Consider the following 6887-nt stretch of genomic DNA (forward strand, 5'->3'; position numbering starts at 1 on the left):
ACCCGATTCAGGAAACTAGCATATGTTGCAAGTCACGACTTCACAGGAGAGCTGTATGAACGGCAAAAAAAAAATTCAATCAAAATGCGTTTTTTGGCAGAAATGCCTTCTCGAACATGTGAACTTTCATGCCATTTGTAAACATGAATAAAATTGTTAAAGGGAGCAACCTTCCCGCTAGCCATGATTGGCTGAGATAATGAGTGGGCTGGACATGCCGAGAGATGAGTTTGGATTGGTCTACCATATAGCACGTCTGTTGGAGCTGGTCAGTATTTTATGTTAAGTAATCATGTCGAACATGGCTTTAAAATTGTTTTTATTGCGTTCAACAAAAAAAAAAAACTGCATAAACCTAATGTCAAGTTAAAGTGTACTGTTAGCTAGCTAATGTTATGTGTATGCTCTCCACTTTCTGGTGGACCGAGTTTTGAAATCAGTGGAATTGGAGTATGATAGCTAAGGAGAGGGAGAAAACACAAGTCTGGATTACATCGTCAAACTAAGGCAATCTTAATGGCATCAGACAGGAGAAGCGTCCAACCATGATGTACACTAAGATTATCAGATATTACACGTTTCTAATTTTGACAGAAGTGTGCTGTTAGCTAGCTAAAGTTAGCCGACTGGGTGGCTAGCTAATGTTATGTGTATGATATTTTTCTTCGTATCTCAGACACATTTGCTGACTAGTTATGGCCATTCATGCAGGGTAGTACGTCATGAGTTGTGATCCATTGTTTAGCTAGCTAGGTACATGTCTTAGCAATAGACTCCACTCTAATTTTGACAAAGTATTTTCATTTCAAGTTAAATTGTACTGTTAGCTAGCTAGCGTTAGCTGGCTGGCTCGCTAAATAACGTTACGTCATGCGTTGGGATTCATTGTTTATCTAGCTAGCTACATTTCTCAGCAAAATACTCTCGTCTTAGTGCAGAATAACTGATGCTTTTTTGAAGGCTCAACACCCATTGAATATGTCCGGTGTCAGTAAAGTTCGGCAACAAAGCGTAATTCAATTGTTGCCAGCAGCACAGTTAGTCACCAACGCTCTGGATAACATGAAAAAAGCATAACCAGCTCTGCTAGGATGAGTAAAATGGTCAGAGTGGGGTGTTCTCTCATGTGTCTGGAAGTAGCTAGCCAATGTTAGCCAGTTAGCTTGGGTGCTTGACTGTAGTTGTGAGGTCAGAGCTTTCGGAACAACCCTACTTCTTGGTTAGAGCATCCAGTGTGCTCTCTTAAAGCGAAACCAGAGAGTGATAGTGCGATCAATTTTCAGTGAGCTGTTCTCTCTCTTAGATAACTGGAAGTAGCTGGCAAGTTAGTACAGAACGGTTGGATCAACCCTTAAAGAGATGGGTGAGGCTAAGGCTTAAGAGAGTGTAAACGATGCTGAATGGGTGTAGACAGAGGGCTCTCCAATACTTGTACCAAAACATTGAAAGACGGTTTTCTCAAAAGTGAGTTTACAAGTTGATCAACTTTCAAAGCAGAATTACTTTCCCATTGTTTCCTCAAATGCAGTGTATGATATACCATTTTCTAGCTCTGAGTTTCTACTTTTATCCAATGTAAAAACAGAAATTCAAATTTTGCTACATAAGACCGATTACAGGTGGTGAGTCACATTTTTATTTTTGCCCTAATACTACATAGCTGATTCAAATATTGATTAGTTTATTATTTGAATCAGTTGTGTAGTGCGAGGGCAATAACCAAAACATGCATCCCTTGGGGACCCCATATTGACCTTACGTTAATCATCAAGCTTTGATCATGTGAATCAGCTATGTTTTGGAAACCCTGGGTTATGGTAAGGGTTAAGGTTTTTGGATAGGCTGAAAACAAAAATCGCAAAAATACATTTTTATCACTGGATTTGAAATTCAAACCTTTAGAACCAGAGGCAGATGCTTATCCCCATCCCCAACTTGAAGGTAACAGCAATCTGTGTATCGCGGATGACCTGGCTGTATATCGACCTTATAATTGTTTGTTCATTATCTGAGTTGATTGTGTTTAGGAAAGGATTGCATTTTAAAAGAAATGCAGCTCAGACTGCTTCATAATTAGGCCTAGGAGTTTTTCCTGACCATGCAACTCAACCAGTGATATCCCTATGTCCTTTAGACGAGATAAAACTACAAATAAATTGTAAACTTCATTCATCTGAAATGTCTTTGTTTGCTTGGGTTTGTCTGCATGGATCTGGTGGATCTTTGCAGTGGAATATCCTTACATCTGAAGTAACCAAGTCAAATCCAATCAAATTGTATTAGTCACATGCGCCAAATACAACAGGTGCAGACCTTACTGTGAAATGCTTACTTACGAGCCCTTAACAACAATGCAGTTTAAAGAAAATACGGATAGGAATAAAAGATAAAAGTAACAAGTAATTAAAGAGCAGCAGTAAAATAACAATAGCGAGACAATATACAGGGGGATACCAATACAGTGTCAATGTGCGGGAGCACCGATTAGTTGAGGTAGTGTGTATATGTAGGTAGAGTTATTAAAGTGACTATGCATAGATAAGAGAGTAGCAGTGGTGTAAAGAGGGGGAGAGGGGGGGGGGGGGGCAATGCAAATAGTCTGGGTAGCCATTTGACTAGATGTTCAGGAGTCTTATGGCTTGGGGGTAGAAGCTTTTTAGAAGCCTCTTGGACCTAGACATGGCGCTCTGGTACTGCTTGCCGTGCGGTAGCATAGAGAACAGTCTATAACTAGGGTGACTGGAGCCTTTGAGAATTGTGCGGGCCTTCCTGTAACACCGCCTGGTATAGAGGTCCTGGGTGGCAGGAAGCTAGGCCCCAGTGATGTACTGGGCCGTTCGCACTACCCTCTGAGGTGCCTTGTGGTCGAAGGCCGAGCAGTTGCCATACCAGGCAGTGATGCAACCAGTCAGGATGAGCTCGATGGTGCAGATGTAGAACCTTTTCAGGATCTGAGGACCCATGCCAAATGTTTTCAGTCTCCTAAGGGGGAATAGGTTTTGTCGTGCCCTCTTCACGACTGGTGTGCTTGGACCATGTTAGTTTGTTGGTGACAAACTAGTTTGATAGTGGACACCAAGGAACTTGAAGCTCTCAACCTGCTCCACTACAGCCCCATCAATGAGAATGGGGGTGTGCTCGGTCCTCTTTTTCCTGTAGTCCACAATCATCTCCTTTGTCCTGATCACATTGAGTGAGAAGGTGTTATCCTGGCACCACACGGCCAGGTCTCTGAACTCCTTCCTATAGGCTGTCTCATCGTTGTCGGTGATCAGGCCTACCACAGTTGTGTCATCAGCAAATGTAATGGTGTTGGAGTCGTGCCTGACTGTGCAATCATGAATGAACAAGGAGTACAGGAGTGGCCAGAGCACACACCAGAGGGGCCCCTGTGTTGAGGATCAGCGTGTCAGATGTATTGTTACCTGGGGGTGGCCCGTCAGGAAGTCCAGGATCCAGTTGCAGAGGGAGGTGTTTAGTCCCAGGATCCTTAGCTTATTGATGAGCTTTGAGGGCACTATGGTGTTGAATGCTGAGCTGTAGTCAATGACTAGCATTCTCACATAGGTGTTCCTTGTGTCCAGGTAGGAAAGGGCAGTGTAGAGATTGCATCATCTGGGTATCTGTTGGGGCGTTATGCAAAATGGAGTGAGTGTAGTGTTTCTGGGATGATGGTGTTGATGTGAGCCATGACCAGCCTTTCAAAGCACTTCATGGTTACAAACGTGAGTGCTACGGATCGGTTGTCATTTAGGCAGGTTACCTTAGTGTTCTTGGGCACAGGCACTATGGTGGTCTGTTCGGGTCAGGGGGCAGCATTTTCACTTTGGACAAATTGCGTGCCCAAACTGAATTTCCTCCTACTCTGTCCCAGAAGGTAATACATGCATATTATTACTATTGGATAGAAAACTCTGAAGTTTCTAAAACTGTTTGAATTATGTCTGTAAGTATAACAGATCTCATATGGCAGACAAAAACCTGAGAAGAAATCCAAACAGGAAGTGAGAAATCGATTTTCAAAACAGTGCCAAATGATATCCCTTTTAGTTATGGATGAGCAAACACTTCCTAGGGCTTCCAATAGATGGCACCATCTTTAGATTCTGGTAATATGATTCTACTATAAAGGAGGGGCTCATAGGAGCTATTTTACTGAGTGGTCTGCAGAAATTCCCGGTCTCATTGAGCGCGCTCACGGGAGAGAGTGCTCTCGTTCCAATGCTCTTTCTTCAGACAATGAAATTCTCCAGTTGGATCCTTATTGATGATTAATGTTAAAAACATCCTAAATATGGATTGCATACATCATTTGACTTGTTTCTACGACCTGTAATGGAACTTTTGAGTTTGTCTGGAGGGATTGCTCATGAACATGGATTACTGGGCTGAACATGCTAACAACAAGTGGCTAAATTATGGGCTTTATGGAACAAATCAGTCATTTATTGTCGAACTGGGAATCCTGGGAGTGCCTTCTGATGAAGTTATTCGAAGGTAAGTGAATATTTTGTGTTTTTGTAGCTTCTGTTGACGCCAAAATGTCGGCCATTTCTTTGGCTGGATTGTGCTCTGAGCGCCGTTCTCAGATTATTATTTTTCCCTAAAGTTCTTTTTGAAATCTGACAGCGGTTGCATAGAGGATAAGTTTCTTTAATTCTGTGAATAACACTTGCATCTTTTATCAATGTTTATTATGAGTATTTCTGCAAAATCACCGGATGTTTTGGAATCAAAACATTACTGCACGTAACGCGCCAACGTAAACTGAGATTTGTTTTAATATATATGCACATTATCGAACAACACACACAATACATGTATAACATGATGTCCTATGACTCATCTGATGAAGATGTTCAAAGGTTAGTGATTCATTTTAACTATATTTCTGCTTTTTCTATCTCCTATTGTTGGCTGAAAAAATGGCTGTCGGTGTTTGTGACTTGGCTCTGACCTAACATAATCATATGTTGTGCTTTCACTGTAAATCATTTTTGAAATCGGACACCATGGGTAGATTAACAAGATGTTTATCTTAAATTTGCTGTATTGGACTTGTTAATGTGTGGAAGTTAAATATTTCAAAAAATATATTGTTGAATTTCGCACGCTGCCTTTTCAGTGGAATGTTGTGGGTGTTCTGCTAGCCGAACCCCTGAGCTAGAAAGGTTAAAACATGTTGGTATTACAAACTCGGACAGGAAGAGGTTGAAAATGTCATTGAAGACACTTGCCAGTTGGTCAGCGCATGCTCACAGTACACGTCCTAGTATTTCATCTGGCCCTTCGGCCTTGTGAATGCTGTTGTGTTTAATTAACCTCTTTGGGATATGTGGGACAGTAGCATCCCACTTGGCCAACATCCAGTGAAAATGCAGAGCGCCAAATTCAAATAAATATTAAACTTTCATGAAATCACACATTCAATATACCAAATTAAAGCTACACCTGTTGTGAATCCAGCCAATGTGTCAGATTTCAAAAATGCTTTACGGCGAAAGCAAACAATGCTATTATCTAAGGATAGCACCCCAGCTAACAATCACAGACCATCATATTTCAACCCTCCAGGCGCGACACAAAACACAGAAATAAAGATATAATTCATGCCTTACATTTGTCGAGCTTCTGTTGGCACTCCAATATGTCCCATAAACATCACAAATGGTCCTTTTGTTCGATTAATTCCATCGATATATATCCAAAATTTCCATTTATTTCGAGTGCCACACCGGTTACAAGACATCTCAAAAGTTACCTGTAAGCTTTGTCCAAACATTTCAAACTACTTTTGTAATACAACTTTAGGTATTTTTTTACGTGAATAATCAATAAAATTGAAGACGGGATGATCTGTGTTCAATATCGGAGGAAACAATGTGTAGCATGCTTTCTGGTCACGCGCCTCTAACAGTACACGTCACTGGAGCCTCATTCTGAACATTGCTACTTAACCTCAACCGATTTCTAAAGACTGTTGCCATCCAGTGGAAGCGATAGGAACTGCAGGAAGGTCCCTTAGAAATCTGGATTCCCAATGAAACCCATTGAAAAGCGAGTGACCTCAACAACAACAAAAAAATCTGAATGGTTTGTCCTCTGGGTTTTGCCTGACAAATACGTTCTGTTATAGTCACAGACATGATTCAAACCGTTTTAGAAACTTCAGAGTGTTTTCTATCCAATAATAATATGCATATATTAGCATCTGCGACTGAGTAGGAGGCAGTTCACTCTGGGCACGCTTTTCATCCATACGTGAAAATTCTGCCCCCTATCCTAGAGAAGTTAACCTGTTGGGGATGGGGGCGCTGTTTAGACTATTTATGCTAATGTGGCTAATTTTTTAAACGGCTTCCCACAAAATCCTTGATCGTACAATATGCATATTATTATTATTATTGGATAGAAAACAGTCTATAGTTTCTATAGGAGTTGAAATTTTGTCTCTAAGTGGAACAGAGCCCATTCTACAGCAATTTCCCTGACATGGAGTCAGATTTGAGAAATGTTGGCCACTTTTCTGAAGTCAGTTAAAAGGGCACTGTCGTTGCTATGACTATACGGACACTTCTTACGTCTTCCCCTGGATGCCTTTACGTGATGACGATTCCAACGGGGTCGATTGCTCGTTCACAGGCCCTACAAATGAAAAAAACCTTTAGCTAGCAAGTCTTTTCTTGCTGCGTAACGCGCGTGGAAGACACCGACCCTCTCCTGTTCCAAGCGTTAGTTTAGCCTGTTATATTTCTCCGGTCATCTTTTCACTCGTTATAGGAGTTACAAACATCATAAAGTAGTTAATTTAAAGCGTTTTATAGCAATTTATATCCGTTTAGTGCGATTTTGGGACATTTATTTTTGCAACGATGTGAAAAGTTGGG

Source organism: Salvelinus fontinalis, chromosome 9, assembly GCF_029448725.1.
Source record: "Salvelinus fontinalis isolate EN_2023a chromosome 9, ASM2944872v1, whole genome shotgun sequence".
Lineage (NCBI taxonomy): Eukaryota > Metazoa > Chordata > Actinopteri > Salmoniformes > Salmonidae > Salvelinus > Salvelinus fontinalis.